Source organism: Acinonyx jubatus, chromosome B1 (assembly GCF_027475565.1).
Source record: "Acinonyx jubatus isolate Ajub_Pintada_27869175 chromosome B1, VMU_Ajub_asm_v1.0, whole genome shotgun sequence".
In the NCBI taxonomy this organism is placed as follows: Eukaryota; Metazoa; Chordata; class Mammalia; order Carnivora; family Felidae; genus Acinonyx; species Acinonyx jubatus.
Window position 1 is genome coordinate 164,350,157 of NC_069382.1, and position 17,128 is coordinate 164,367,284.

General features: G+C 36.4%; 1 pseudogene; it reads right to left on the reverse strand.

The window, feature by feature from the left end:
• Positions 1-1,100: 1,100 nt before the first annotated feature.
• Positions 1,101-3,709, reverse strand: LOC106986681 (adenosylhomocysteinase-like; annotated as a pseudogene).
• Positions 3,710-17,128: the final 13,419 nt, after the last annotated feature.

Below are 17,128 nucleotides of genomic sequence, written 5' to 3' on the forward strand. Positions count from 1 at the left end.
TTTTTTTAAAAAAATTTTTTAATGTTTATTTATTTTTGAGAGACAGAGTGTGAGCAGGGGAAGGACAGAGAAAGAGGGAGACACAGAATCTGAAGCAGGCCCCAGGCTCTTAGCTGTCAGCACAGAGGCTGATGCAGGGCTGAACTCACAGACCTCTGAGTTCATGACCTGAGCTGAAGTCTGACCAGGTGCCCCGTAGGTTCATCAGTTTTAACAAAAGGAACACTCTGCTAGGGAATGTTGATATTCCACTCTGCTGTGGATATGTGGGGGCTGGGGTATATGGGAACTCTCTGTACCTTCCTCTCAGTTTTGCTGTGAATTGAAAACTGCTCTAAAAAAATAAAGTCTTAATAAAAAATTAATTCCTAAAAAATTGAAGGACTAACTGATGTCTCTGGCATCAATTATAATAAAGCTACAATAGCCAAATCAGCATAGTATTGGTTTCAATATAGACAAGAGTTCAATAGAAAAGAATAGAGTACAGAAAAGAGGCAAAGACAATTCTGTGGGGAAAGGCAAATGGCATGTATTTATTTGTTAAAAAAGAAGAATTATTTCAATCTATAGCTCACAACATGTACAAAAGATAACACTCAATAGATGACACATATGTGCATTTTAAAAATAATTATTATTTCAATCTACAGCTAATACCATATACAAAAATTAAATTTAATAGAACATAGGTCTAACAGTAAAAACTAAAACCATAACCCTGCCATAAGAAAACATAAGAGAAAATATTTCTGATACTGGATTAGACAAACACTTTCCATATAGAAAAAAAATAATAATAAATTGGTCATCACCAGAATGAATAACTTCTTGTCTTTGAAAGATACTAACAGAATAAAGACCAAAGACTAGAAGAAATTATTCGAAAATGACATAGTTGATAAAAGATTTATATCCAGAAAATGTAAAGAATCTTCAAACCTCAGTAATAAGTAAACATACAACAAAAATTTTTAAACTGGGAAAAATATTTGAATTAGACAAAAAGATATATGGATGGACACGTAGAAATAGGCACACAAAAAACTGCCCACAACATTAGTCATAAAGTATATGCAAATTAAAACCTCAATGAGATATCATTCAAACCATTCAGATGTCTAATATTTTAAAATAATAGCCATACTAAGTTTTGTTAGTAATATGGAGCAACCAGAATGTTTATATGCTTCTAGTAGAAATGGGAAATGATCAACAAATCTAGAAAAGTTTGGCAATTTGTTTCTTTCCTTTCTTTTGGCACCAAAATTTTTATTTACTTACCTTCCTGCCCTATTTTATTTTATTTTATTTTATTTTATTTTATTTTATTTTATTTTATTTTATTTTTAGAGAGAGATGGAGAGAGCACAAGCAGGGGAGAGGGACAGAGGGAGAGAGAGAAAGAATCTCAAGCAGACTCCACACTCAGCACAGAGCCTAACAGGGGGCTTGATCCTACAACCCTGGGATCACGACCTGAGCCATAATCAAGAGTTGGACACTCAACCAACTGAGCCACCCATTCAGCCTCTTCCAGCTCTCTTTTAACATTATAAACATTATAAACCAAATGAATCTTTTCAATTCAGGGACCATCATGTTACAAATGGTAGCAGATCTATGCCTGCTTTTATGATTCTCTGGACCCTCTCAACCTCTGGCTGTCACTTCCCTTGTCCTTTTTTGGTTGTCCTTTAACAGTATATTCTAACCCTTGTAACATAGGGAAAGTACTAACTTCATTGTTCTGAGAAATATCTTAAACAAGAAAATGTTCAGCACTAAGCCAAGCTCTCAGGAGCATTCAAACTCCCAATAATTCCTCCCTGCCCTTGATTATAGTTCATGCTCATCTGCCATGTGCTGAAGAAACAGTGAATCAGTAAACTAAGAACATAGGTATAAAGTCCATAGACCAAGGGAGGGTGTAGATGGTAAATTGCATGGGCTTTATGACCACCACTGCTGACCTCCAATCTAAGTAAGGACTGACTGAGTGAGCAATTTCAAAACCCTTGAGCTCATGTTTCTCCTGTGTATCTATACCATGACCAGGGCTTGAGGAGTGGCTTCTCAATTCCTCCTGCTACACATGGAACAGTATGAGGGATGCAGCAGAGGCTAAAGACTGAGTGACTAGCCTGGGAGTGGGGTAGGGGGGACAACAGGGGACATTAGCAAACCTGCCTCAAAGTCGGTGCCAATTGCTCTTGGAGAAGAGAGGTGGGACCTTAGCAAGGCCAGCAGCTAAAACACAAACAACAGGCCTGGTTTTCAGTGGCGGTAGTGATCAGGCTTAGAGGGGCCCTAATAGGACATGGCCAGGTACTGGACCTGCTTCTCACTCAGTTTGGTCAGCTTCCCATTCAGCTTACCCACTGGGCTTCAGCCATTGCTTCATGTAGCTTCTTGGGCAGGAAGTGGACCTTGACAGAGTACTTGTCTGGGTGGGGCCAAAGCTCTATCTGCACCAATACCTGGTTAGTGAATGAGTTGCTCATCACAAAACTGGGATGGCCCATTGCATAGCACAGGTTGACCAGCTGGCCCTTGGCCAAAAGGCTGATACAGAGCCCATTGTTCAGCCAGTAGCGGTCCACTTGGGGTTTGATGTTCACTTTTTCCACAGTGTTTTCATTCAGCCACCTGACGTCAATCTCTACATCAAAGTGTCTAATGTCAGACATGATGGAATCAGCTTTCATCTGCTCAAAGTGTCAGCTGAGGATGATGTCAATACATCCCTTGGTGATGACAAATGTTTCCCTCCTGACAGGCCTCATCCATAGTGGTCACCTCAAAACTCTCCATGGCAGCCTGAAGTGCATTAATGGATCAATCTCCATAATGATGACACAGGCCCAGAAATATCTCATGGCCTGGGCACAGCCTTTGCCCACATCGCCATAGCCAACTACCACTGCCACCTTGGCTGCAGTCATCATGTCTATAGCCTGCTTGAAGCTGTTATGAGAGACTCCTGGCAGCCATATAGGTTGTCAAATTTGTTCTTGGTGACAGAGTCATTGACATTGATTGCAGGCACCTTCCAGATCCCCTTGGCTGTCATCTTGTATTGATTGTGGACCCCCTTGTGGTCTCTTCAGAAATGCCTTGGATGCCTGGCAGGAGCTGTGGATGTGAATAAGGTTGGTGAGGTCACTTCTGTCATCCAGAATCATGTTGAGAGAAAGTACATCCTTGAAGTATAGCATCTGCTCAATGCACCAGAGGTACTCCTCATCTGTGTCACCCTTCCTGGAGTACACTGAGATGCCAGGTTAGAACAGCAGTCACTGCATGGTAACTGGGTAGAGAAGATGTTGCAGCTAAGCGACTGTACCTCAGCACCTAGAGCTACAAGGGTCTCAATGAGGACCGCTATCTCCATGGTCATGTGTAAGCAGGCAGTGATGCGGGAACCCTTCAGTGGTTTGAAGACTGAGTACATCTCCTGCATGCACATCAGGCCTAACATCTCATTCCCCATGATGTCCAGGGCCTTGCGTCCCCTAGGAAGCCAGATTGATGTAACAACTTTGTAGATAAATTTCTCCAACACACTGGTGGCACATGGAATGATGAACATGGGCAAAGGGGAAAGGCACAGAGTACACAATACTGGGCGAGGCAAGTTTGACAATTTCTTAAAAATGCGTATCTAAACCTATCATATGAACCAGCCATTCCTTATTAACCCAAGAAAATGAGGTCATATACCCACACAAAGAATTGTGCACATGAACACTTTGTTCATAATCATAATCAAAAGCTGGAAGCAACAAAAATGGCCATCCACAGATGAATGGATGAGCAAACTGCAATCCACACACTGCAATACTACACAGCAATGAAACCAAATGAACTATTAATACATGTGATAAAATAGATAAGTCTCAAAATAATTACGTTGAATGAAAGAAACCATACAAGAAAGAATGCATACTAGAATTGTATAAAGTTCTTGGAAGTATAAACTAGAATACAGTGAGAGAAATATCAGTAGGTGCCTGGGGCTGGGGAGCAGGCTGGAAATAAATAAGAGGAGGGATGATAAAAGAGAAGACTTTGGGGGATAGAGAATATATTCATTATCTTGACTGTGTGATGGTGTCACAGTATATACACATTTTGAAACTTAACATATTTGTAAACTTTATACTTTATTATATTTCAATTATTCTTCAGTAGGGCTGTAAAAGAAAGGGAGAAAGATGTATAGCATACAGCAGGAAAATTCATTAAGATAAAAAATGGAGATTTTAAAAATATGGGATAATTACTTACCTGAAATTTTCAGTATTTTTATTCCAAATGAGACTAAAAACTCCATTAAGTGAGTGTTGTTACATCATAGTTATTTCATATATAAGTAGTATTGAGCACCATGTGTGGCACACGGTAGTTACTTAATAAATATAGGTAAACTGAGTATGTTTACCATTTAATTTACAGAATAAAGAACACTGTGGAAGGAAGCATATTTAAAACTGACTAGCTGGTGATTGTTTAAACACCATCATTAAGCTGTCTCATTTCTAGGTCCTTAGAATAAATTAACAACATCTCTCTCTGTGCGTTGTTGGTTTAAAGAACTTCAAATTTAAGGAATATGATGTGCACTGGGGTGCCTGGGTGGCTCAGTCGGTTAAGCGTCTGACTTCAGCTTGGGTCATGGTCTCACAGTTTGTGAGTTCAGGCCCCTCATTGGGCTCTGTGCTAGCAGCTCGGAGGCTGGAGCCTGCTTCGGATTCTCTCTCTCTCTCTCTCTCTCTCTCTCTCTCTCTGCCCTTCCCCCACTTGCATTCTCTCTCTCAAAAATAAATAAATCTTAAAAAATAAAAAAAAGGGAATATGATGTGCACTAACATGCAAATTATTTTTCCATTTTGTAGAAAGAAGAAAGTGATTAAAAATTAAGAATTAACTTATTGGAGTCAATCCCTTTAAACATCTTAAATCACATTCATTCTTTTATTCTACTCCACTTCCCAACCCTGCCATGGAAGAGATAAAAAAGTCAAACCTTTTCTTCCCACCTACAATACAGTGGCTATACCAAAAGACCTAAGCAGCAAGGGCTCCAAGCAATACTTTAACTCCTCCTATCAAAAACATCTATTTGTTCTGCCCATATTCATTGGATAAATCTCAAATTATACCAATTCAATTGAGATGCAGCTATTTTTAGATGTAAGTATACTTATTTTATATTGCCTCAATTTCCCACATAAGTTAGGGAAAAGGTAAAATAAAGCAGACCTGCATTTTACAAATTCATTGTAAATTCCCCATACTCCAATTTACAGTAGGGCAGACTGAAGACATAATTCTTCACAAAATGTTTTCATTGTAAAAAGCATATACATCTATCATGCTTATGAATCCAAAACATGCCTTTATTAACTTTTCAGAAGCTATGTTTGATGTACAAACGGAATATTGCATTTGAAGCAGTCACACCTTCTCTTTAGATATAATGGATATTTCAACTTTAAGGAAAAAAAAGTCCCTTCCTTCAATTAGGCAAATATATTTAATTGAAGAGACAGAAAATTATGACAACATTTTTGCAAGTGTAGTTTCATTTTGAAGTAAGATTTTCTTTTCTTCCAGAATTAACCTTATTGAGCTGTTTCCCTGTCTTGCCTTTCAACTGAAACTGTATGTCTTCAAGGAATATATTGGTCATGGGTTAAAAAAGAACTGTCAAGTTGGCTTTTTACACATGATGAAATGGAATACTGCAAATCCCTTAAATCATTTCCCAAATCAGAAGAACAGATGGTGCCTCAGAGCAGAGCCCCAGCCTGCCATTTCCCTGGGATTTCAACCAGTGCTTAACTGTGTGAGACAGTAAGTGCCTCATTCTGCTGGTCTGGAGTAGTTTGCTGGGGCTCAGAGAGAACACCACCAACAGTGCCTGGAACAGAGTAGGAAGCTGTGCCCAGAAGATCCATGTTTTTAAGAGTACAGGTTTCAGTGGAGTTTTTTGTTTATTTATCCCTCTTAACTCTGAAGATAACAACGTAGTAAAGAGGACAGCAGATTAGGAACTGGAGGCTTAAGCTCCATGTATGGTCTACCCCATTAATTAGGAATGTGACCTTTCCAGTGGCTTCTTGCCAAATACCTATTCCAAACATATTTGCCTATTATTAGGGCCTTTTCTATGTTTGTCAAATAAAACAAGAAAAAGCCTTTTCTTCAAAAATAAATAAATAAATAAATAAATAAATAAATAAATAAAACAAGAGGTAAATTAGCAAACTGCATTTCTTTCTTTTCCTCAGCCAACATTTTAATCATGTTTGTTGTTTACGTTTTCTAGTGATTATCAAAGCAAACAGAGTGAAGTTTGAAAATTGATAATTGGTTGTATATATTTTCATTTAGCATGGCTTGAGAGATCTACAGTCTGGAGTCTGGCTCCAGCATCTTGCACACTACAATGTCTGTCTCTCTCTCTCTCTCTCTCTCTCTCTCTTCAGACTCTTAGTAAGTGAAACTCCTTTTGTCTGAACATCTCTTCTCTCCCCAAGGCTGGCTCTCCAGGACCCATCAGATCTCAAACATTCCCTCACTGTGGACTTTCCAAAAAATTGTACCTAAAGTTGACTTTCCATCCTTCTCTCTTATGGACCTTATTCTGCCACTTTATAACACTAGTTACAGGAAATTTTTATTTCTATTTTTTTCCCATTAGACTGTAAGCTCCATCAAAGAAGAAAACACACTGATAAGTGTTACAGACTAAATGTTTATATCACACCCCTCCCCCAAATTCATATGTTGAAGCTCTAATCCCCAATATGATGGTAACTGGAGGTGGAGCCTACGGAAGGTAATGAGGGTGGGCCCCCATGAGGGGATTAGTCTCCTTATAAGAAGGGAAAGAAAGGCCAAAGATCACTCTCTCAGCCATGTGAGGACACAATAAAAGGTGGTCATCTGCAAGCCAGAAAGTGAACCACCAGAAGACAGGGAACCTGGGTTCCTATCCTACATGTAATGCGGGGTAAAGGTCTATTGGGGAAGAAAATTGCAGTTTCCTCAAGCACCAGATTAGACAGTTTAAGTAGATGACTTCTAAGTTTTTTCCAGATTCATCAATCTAAAAGAAAGTAGGAAACAATGCAACAGCAATTATCAGATTAAAGAGAATGACCTCTTCATAACAATCATATATATTTAGGCATACATGTAATATAGATAGGTTGAGACACAAATATATAGAAAGGTATACAGATATAGATAGGTATAGATATAGATATTTCTCTAATTACCACATCAGGGTACTCTAGATATAGCCATGTCCAGAAAACAGAAAAATGAAGAAAAAGAATTTAGTCTTCTACAGGAAGAGAGGGGACATTTAAATAATTAAAAAGAATATAACTTATAGATATTTATATTTATAGATATAAATATCTATTATATCATCTATGGGTATTATTGATTTTTGTTGCCTTCAAAGAAAAATAATCTTTAAGACATAGCCACTTTTGCTAATGATGCTATCATTGCTCAAAACCTTTTTGGAAAAGTCTCCCTTGGACTTGCTTTAACAATCAGCTTAACAACAATGCAAATAAATCACAGTCATTACTTATATTTTTGGCTGCAAATTTTATTGCTTAAAGTGGTCATCTAACTTATTTACCTTATGGCTTTTAAATTATTCCTGAAGTTAAATTTACCCTGAAATAAAAATATGCTATAAATGAAGCTATTCATTCAGCCAACCAGTCATATTTCATTCCATAAACTTACATAGAAAATCTTTTAAAAATATTATGCCACTAGGACTGAAAATTACTTCAAAATAGAAATTGCTTTGTGGTAAACTGTCATAGATTTTTGTTATGTTTGTTGAACCTGGGCCTCCTCTCTTTCCCTAATGTCTCATACTCAATGCATTAGGAAGCCTCTTAGCTTTAATATTGAATATATCCTGAATATGAATCATCTTGCCATTTCTTTCCCAGCATCTTAGACCAATCTTCCATCACGTATTGTCTGTACAACTGCAATAGCCTCTTAGCTGATCATAGATTTGATAGATATTAAAATTAAGATTTAAGCACTGTATCTGGTCTGTATTCTTTTTTAAATTTTTTAAAATTTATTTTTAAAAGAGACAGAGAGAGAGAGAGAGAGAGAGAACAAGTGGGAGAGAGGCACAGAGAGAGGGAGACATAGACTCCGAAGCAGGCTCCAGGCTCTGAGCTGTCAGCACAGAGCCAGACCAGAGACTCAAACTCATGAGCTGTGAGATTTTGACATGAGCCAAAGTCAGATGCTTAACCCACTGAACACCCAGGAACCCCTGCTCTGTATTCTTTAAAAATGTCAAAATCAGGGCATCTGGCTGGCTCAGTCAGTTAAGCCCAGCTTTGTCTCAGAGCCAGGAGTCTACTTCAGATTCTGTGTCTCCCTCTCTCTCTGCCCTTCCCCTGCTCTCTCTCTCTCTCTCTCAAAAATAAATTAAAAAAATGTCAAAGTCATTGTATTAGTCATCTCAGACTGCCATAACAAAATACCATACACTGAATGGCTTAAGCAGCAGAAATGTATTTTCCTACAGTTCTGGAGTCTAGAAGTCCATGATAGAAGTGTCTGCTGGGCTGGTTTCTAGTGAGAGTTTTCTGCCTGGCTTGCAGATGGCTATCACCACTCTGTGTCTTCACACGGCCTTTGGTCTGTAGGTATGCAGAACAAAATAGAGAAAACTCTCTGGTCTCTCTTCTGTTAAGAACACAAATCCTACTGGATCACAGCCCTCCCTACCCTTGGACTTCACTTAACCCTAATTACTTCCTTAGAGGATCCATCAAATACAGCCACACTGGGGATTAGAGCTTCAAGGTATGAATTTTGGAAGAACACAAACATTCAGTCCATAACAGTCAAAAAAGAAAAGAAGAAGAAGAAGAAGAAGAAGAAGAAGAAGAAGAAGAAGAAGAAGAAGAAGAAGAAGAAGAAGAAGAAGAACCATCCTGTATTAAAAGAGATTAAGAGACATGGCAACTAAAGGTAACACATCATCCTAGATGGGATATTATTGGAACAATTGGCAAAACTCAAATAAGGCCTAAAGAGTAAATATTAGTACTGAATCAATGTTAATTTCCTGGTTTTGACAACTGCACTGTGGTTATAAAAGAGAATATACTGTTTTAGGATAAATAAATATGGAAGTATGGAAATAAATAAATATGGAAGTATGTAGTTGTGAAAAGGCATCATGCATACAATTTACAAATGGTTCTAAAATACAAACATACACGGGGTGTCCAGGTGGTTCAGTCTGTTGAGCCTCCAACTTGGGCTCAGCTCAGGTCATGATCTCATGGTTTGTGAGTTCAAGCCCCGCATGAGGCTTGCTGGCTTGCTGCTGTCATCACGGGGCCCTTGCGATCCTCTGTTCTCCTCTCTCTCTCTGCGCCCCTCTCCCACTAGCACTCATTCTCAAAAATAAATAAACATTTTGAAAATAATAATAATAAAATAAAATACAAACACACATAAACTATAAAATAAAATACACACACAGAAAGAACACAAAGCAAAGAAATGTTAACATTTGAGAAATCTGGGTGAAGGTATGTGAAATATTTTGTATAATTCTTGCAATTTTTCTTTAATTCTGAAATTATTTCAAAATATAAAGTTTGCAAAAAAATGTAATTCCATAGGTCTTCTTTAGTTAGAGAAACCTACTTGATTTTTCACAGCAGGAATGGTAAGTTGCTACAGATAAAGAAGGCATTTGCTAGTGTGGGGGTGAATACAGAAAATTAGCTCAGCTGGGTTTGTAGAGTTTTTACTTTTGGAACTGTTCTAATAACAAAATTTCAACAGAGGAAGTTATAAAGACCTAATTGGCTTTGTTACATTCTTCATGAATCAGGAAGCATTCCATCTAGCAAGTAGATGGGCACTCTGAGGTGTACAAAAATGGAAGGTTTTTATAGTTAAGAGGGTGGGTGAAGAAACTTACTAGCAAAAGAAAAGCATTATTTCAGGCAAGACTTTCCCTTAGAGGAAAAAGCAAAGTGTCTCATCAACCAGGTTACCTCATCTTCCTTGGGGGGACGGAGAGGGCCCCTGTGGCAGACTCTTTGGAGTGGATTGAAAAATTCCTGACTGACCAGTTAAGATTACATTTCTGGGGGAGGCAAAAACTGCATTAGCAGGTATCAAGCCCAAGTTTGAGAACTCAGTCTAAGTGACACCATTCTGGGTCTTCTCTTTAACACAACATACTCCATATGGAACACATACATATTTTAAAAAAAACCTTTTAATGGTTATGTTCAATAAATGGTAGGTCATTGATGTTATAACTATAAAAAGTATAATACAGCCCCTGAGAACAAGGTAAACCGTAGAATGATTTGAAATAAAAGAATAATTATACATTTTATTTCTGTGGTCCTCCACCACAGGCAAATTATGTACCCCAAGAGACATTCAACAATGTCTAGAGAAATTTTTGTTTGTCGTAACCCTGGGGTGGGGAGGGATGCTACTTCCATATAGTAGATGGAGGCCAGGGATGCTGCTAAGCATCCTAGAATGCACTGGGCAGCCACTCCCAACAAATATTTATCTGACCCAACTGTCAACAGTGCCAGGTTGAAAAACCCTGCTTACTCAACGATCACTAACTGGTTTCTTTTAAATCTGCCCTAGTAAATTTGCAACAAAATCTTGTGTACTATGCCTCTAGATATGTAAGCCTTGGAATTGCTGCCATAATCCACCATTTCTACTCAATACTGAAAAAAAGAAATTGTCTTTATTATGTTGTTTGTCAGACCAATGAATTTAGTTTAGCCTTTTAATGTAAATTGTAGCATTCAATGGATCATTTATACCACTAGTTTGAATTCATGACTTAGTCTTGGGTCAACTTAAGCACAAGTCATTATCTTTCCCTGATGATTCAAAGCTCTAAGGGAGAAGCGACCATAATGTTTATTTTCTTTTATAAAAACAAGTGTCACATATGGATACAAGATTTAGAAATAAGTTTTTTAAATGAGTTTTTTCTTTCCCCACTCTGTTTTTCCTCCCATTATTCTAATCCACTAGAATGCCCTTATCCATCCACCTATGCCTCTTCTCAAGATCTTGCTCATTATTCAATTGAATCTTAAATGTCACCTCTTCCAAGAAGCTTCTGGAATTATTCCAATTTGAATTAATGTCTCCCTTATTAATGTACCAAAAGCACAGATATGGAAAATTCTATTATGACACATCGCATAGAATTATTTTGGATGTTAATTTTTTCCCCCTACTATGTTAAAAATCCCAGAGGAAAAGGACAATGTCATTCATTTTCCTATTCTACATGTCACCTAGCATAGTGTCTCAAACACTGTATGTTCTTGGTTAATATTTTTTTATTAATTATTTTGAACACTGATGACATTGATGATATTCAAAGCAGCATGTCAGTAAACGATACACATTTGGAAAATCAGTAGGACAAACAAAAAGGTAAACTTGATAATAGAAATGGGCAAGTGATATGAATAAGAAATCATAGAAGAAATACAAATGGTTAAAAAACATTTTCAGCTTCAATGGTAATTTATTACAATTAAAGCAATAATCATAACAAAACTCCTCTTATTCTATGCCAGGAACCACACTAAGCACTTAACACATGTGAACTCAGGGCACCTGGGTGGCTCAGTTGGTTAAGTGGCCGACTCTGGATTTTGGCTCAGGTCATGATCTCATGACTTTTGAGATGGAGCCCCGCATTGGGCTCTGCTCTGACAGCATGGAGTCTGCTTGGGATTCTCTCTCTCCCTCTCTCTCTGTCCCTTCCCTGCTCGCATGTGAGCATACATATGTGCTCTTTCTCTCTCCAAATGAACAAATAAACTTTTTTTAAAAAACATATAGACTCATATAATCCTCATAACTTTATGCAGCATACATATATGATCCTCCTTTTACAGGGAAGGGAACTGTGACACAGAAAGAACAAGTAATTTGCCCCAAGTCTTGTGGAAGTAACAAAGCTGGTATGCAAACCTAGTTAGTCTTGCTCCAAAGCTCAAATACTTAACCAGATTATGCCATTCTGTTTACAAATTTGATAAATATCTATTCAATTATAATATATATAAGAAAACCTAAATACATGTTTTTATATTAGATAAAATTGTTAGATGTTAAATGCCAGGAGAAAGAATCAGACAAAAGTCATAGAAAAACCTTTAAAGCCCAAGCACCTTGTTTTTCATATGTTGTAGTGGAATAGGGATCAATTTTGATTGAATTAATTCAATCAAATTAATCTCACTTAGAATCTTTATGTCTTATAGTGCCTCTGACAATCTGATTTAGACTGTGAATATCTACATCCAGGCATACGGAGAAAGAAAGTAACAGGAAAGAGAAAGATAACTCTCAACCAAAAAATACAAACAAACATTTAAAAAAAGAAAAATTCCTTATTCAGTTTAAGTTTGTGTTTGTGTGAAAGGTTGAAATGAATCAGCCAACTCAACTGCTTTTGGGACTTGGAGAATTCTTAGGTATACACCATACACATAAAGACCAGTTGTCACATTAACCACGACATTCACTCTCTCTGGGATAGTTTGATATATTTAAAGGTTGAGTAATAACTTTGGACTTGAGCATATAGTAATGTTTCACACATAAAAATGTTCCCTATATTTCTGGGGGGGGGTTTGATTTGTCTTGTTTTTAATTGTGAAGTACAATTGCTATTTTTACTTCAAAACCATAAAGCAAATCATAACCAATACAATTGACATTAGATTTTTCTCTTCCCTTTAGAAAACTTTGCCCATCCTAGATACATTGATTGTTATCTGCTTTGTCTGACCCTTTACTTAAGAGTCATTATCTGACATTTAGTTCTCCTACACAGTGTGCAAAAGAAAGTACTAAATAAAAAGGTTAATGTATATAATTTGAGTAGATAATTTGCAAGATTATTGAAGGGGACATTCCATACTCTCCCCACAGAGAAAGGCAACTAAAAGAACTATTTTACATTATTTTAACCAACATAAATTGTGATTATGTAGGACAAAGTACAAATATAAATCACTTTTCTTTTCCTTGCCAAAAGTTTGTAATTCTGGTACCAAGGTAATTTATCTTCACTATTTCCTGGGAAGTAGAAAAACCAGACAAGCCACACCTCATTGACCTTGGATATTTCTAACTAAAAAATGAATTGCCAACAAGTTGATAGAAATATGAGGAGCTATCACATTGGGCTTATGAGAGAGAATAGCCATGGTCAAGACAGAAAACCTGAGTTCTGGTCTTTGAAATGCAAACCCATTTTCTCTGAAATCTTGACCAACTCATATAACCTAGCAGTATCTACTTCTTCATCTATAAAATTGGATGACTGGACTCTGTCAAAATTTCCAGAACCTTTAACACAAACAAGTACTTACATAGCAGAGAACAGTCTATACTTTTATTTATTGTTAAAGGTACACAAATATGTGACCAAGAGCTCTTCCTGTATGTTTAAGAAAATACCTTTCTTGGGGTGCCTGGGTGGCTCAGTCGGTTTAGTGTCTGACTTCGTCTCAGGTCATGATCTCACAGTTCACAAGTTTGAGCTCCACATTGGGCTCTGTGCTGACAGCTCAGAGCCTGGAGCCTGTGTCTCCCTCTCTCTCTGCCCCCCCCCCCCACTCTCACTTTGTCTCACTATGTCTCTCAAAAATAAATAAATGTAAAAAAAATTTTTTTAAACAAAACAAAACAAAAAAAGAAAATACCTTTCTTTAGTGTTTGTTCTTTGAGTACGCTGTTAGTTACTTGAGTTTTTAATTCTTTCAACAATCCATGAGAACGTGAGCAAGCTGCTTGACCCTCCTGTGCCTTAATTTATTTCTCTAAAAAATCAAATGATAAATGTACCTCCACATAAGGTTGCTGTCAGAATTGAATGTGTTAATGAATATAAAGCTTTTTAAAAATAATGCTTTACATATATAAAGTGCTCAATTAATGTTAGCTCTTATTTGTATTAATCCCATCTTATAGATAAGAAAACTGAAGTTTACAAAAGTTAATGAACATGCCCATGCCGCAACGTCATACAGTTTGAAAACAGTAGAGGTAGGGCTTGAACCTAGGTATTGACTCCATACCCCATAGCTACACACTGCTCTATTCTGTCTCCCTTCAAACATCCTGAACTAAGTAATGAAGAAAAACTATTCTGTTTTGCAGATTTGTTGACAGAATGCAGAGAGAAGATATAAAAGAAGTTACAAATTACTTTAGTAGATATTATGTTAACAGAAAATAAGAGACCCCTAAACTTGTTTTATAGAATGGAGGCTGAGAAATCATATTCCTACAGTAAATGTTGTAGCTACAGGATTTTCCTTGTTACTGGTGGAGAAACATCCAGAGATGTGAAGAGGGAAGACTGCCATAAATTGAATTATCAAACCAAACCATGAAGAAAATGCCAACAAGCCCTAAATGAATTTTTCTGCAAAGATTTAATAAATGCAGTTTCATAAATACTGTGCAATATAAGGTATAAATTATGCTGCTTTCTCCCCAAAATTAGTTTAAGTGCAAGCTGGAAGGATTCCATGTGCTTAGGCTGATATAAAATTCAGTAAATACAGAAACTTTAAAAGGAAAGAATATAATAAAAAAGACTTCTAAAGATTATGTGAATACTGTAATTATCTGTGCATAAATGAAAGCATTTTATCTTTTTGTGCCTAAACAGGAAAATAAATACCAATAAAATGTGTCCCCATAGGAAAATTATTTCCAAAACCACTTTAAGAAATGGCAGCACTTTCCATATATAAGTATTTGGACTCTTAAGTTTAAATTTTGAATGTTTAACATTGATTTTGACATATACATTTTAATACCCCTCTTTAAAAATATTTTGGATTTCATGTATAAAATTATACATAATTTATACAATAAGTGGAATGTAGATCCACAAAGCTGGTTTAAATAGAAGCTCCACTTTCATCAGTGATAGAAAACGAGATTTATATGGAGACAGTTATGGAATAATATATAAGTAAGAGTTAAAGTGGTACTCGGTAGTTAGAATAAAGGCTAATACTAGATTGAACTTAATCAGACTGGGATATACATTCCTGCTCTATTTCTTGCTACTAGCTATATGACCTTAGGCAAGCTGCTTAACACTCTTCATGAGAAAAATCAGAATGACAACAAAATCCACCTGACAGATTTAGGAGAATTAAATGCAGTAATATTTATAAAGTACTGAGAATACCATCTGGCATATAGTTATATATTCAATAAATATCAGTTAATATTACTATTTAGTGGTAATATTGATGCCTAAATTAAAAATGCCACATGTGGAAATGAGGTCAGAAGATTTCAAGAGCAGGCAAATTATAAAGTTGTTGCTCTGGAACAGTCATCTAGTATCCACATATACAAAATAGAACAGATAAAACAGGGTCATCACTGCAATGGCAATCACTGGAACTCATTGTATTGCAGAGACCTCAGCTCTGCAGACATGCCCGTTGGGCCCAATCCTTACTGTTGGGCTTCGCTCCCTACAATACCTGCAGCTCATTTTTAAATATAAAGCTACACAATTACCTAGCTGACATCAAATGGGATATATTATTAAGACAAATGTGTACAGAACACTTATTGAAATTATTCTTACCATGGAAAACAAGCTGAATTGTACAAAGGGATGAATCTATTTGAAAAAATAATTAAAGTCATAAATATCTAAACCCCAGGAGGAATCTGGAATCACAGATATCTCAGTGGGCTGCATAAAAGCAAATTGGACTCTACTTTTTGCAAATGAATATCAAGGGATATTCTGAGAAAAACATGCAGTCTGATAATACAAAAGGATATGTTAATTTTCTTCTTCTGTCTTCTCATCTTTGGAGATGATCTACAATCCCTTGTACATAGCAGGCATTTAATAAACGTTTGTTAAATAAATGATTCCATTAAGTATCCGTATTAGGTTGCTAAGGATACAAAACAAAAAACACAGCCTAAGAATTTCAGCTGGAAGAAATAAAGATCATTTAAGTGTAATTTGCATGCTTACCATATTAAATTTAGACAGGTAAAGAGAATTATTCAGGGTCACTCAGCTAATTAGTGACAGTGCGGCTACCAGAAATCAAGCCTTAATTCCCAATTTAACTGGGAGACATATGTGATTCAAATTAAAGCTGAAATTGTAAAAACATGTGTTGAACTATAACGTATCAAGGATTTGTCAGTAAGCTCACATCAAGTAAAAGTTATTGAAAATGAAAGTAGTGCTTCTATAACGTTCTGCAAGCAGTGGAAAGATCTCTGAAGAAGGCATATAGGGATCTTCTACTACTGAGGTATAGGTCTATGTGATTCTCAATAATGGGACTGACATGAATAACTCAATCTAATCCCCCCAAAATATATTACATACCCACTATATCTCATGCACTGAGCTAGCAGCTGAGAATATAAGGAGAAATAAAATGCAGGCTATGCTATGATGGACAGATGTATAGCAAGGGGTAAACACATAGACTGTTGAGACAAACTGTGTTATACTCCTGGCTCTACCATTTACAAGCTACATGACCGTGAGGGTTTATTAAATCTCTCTTGGCTTCAGTTTCCTACTTCACAAATTGGTAATTATGATAGGATTATACCTTATTTATAGAGTTATGGAGACTAAGTTATTATGTATATAGCACTTAGAATAAAGCCTGTCATGGTTCTACAAATATTAGTCATTATTATTAACCACAAGGAATCTATAATCTGACAGGGATAATAAGACTATATATGTAATTACCGCAAGCTACCATAATGTTAAGTTACCAAATTAAAGCACAAAAATTTATCATAAGAGTTTAGAAATCACTTCATTTCCAACAATAACAAAAAACGGTAGGAATTAATGGGAATATCCTTTTCCTCTGAAGGGTGTAATGATTGCAAAAGGAGAAGGTGAGGAGAAAAGCCAGAAAAAATTAGTAAGATAAGTTATGAAAAGTGACTGTTATGTTTAGAAATATGATGGTCTAAAAGTCATTTTCAACCTGTTGAGAAATTT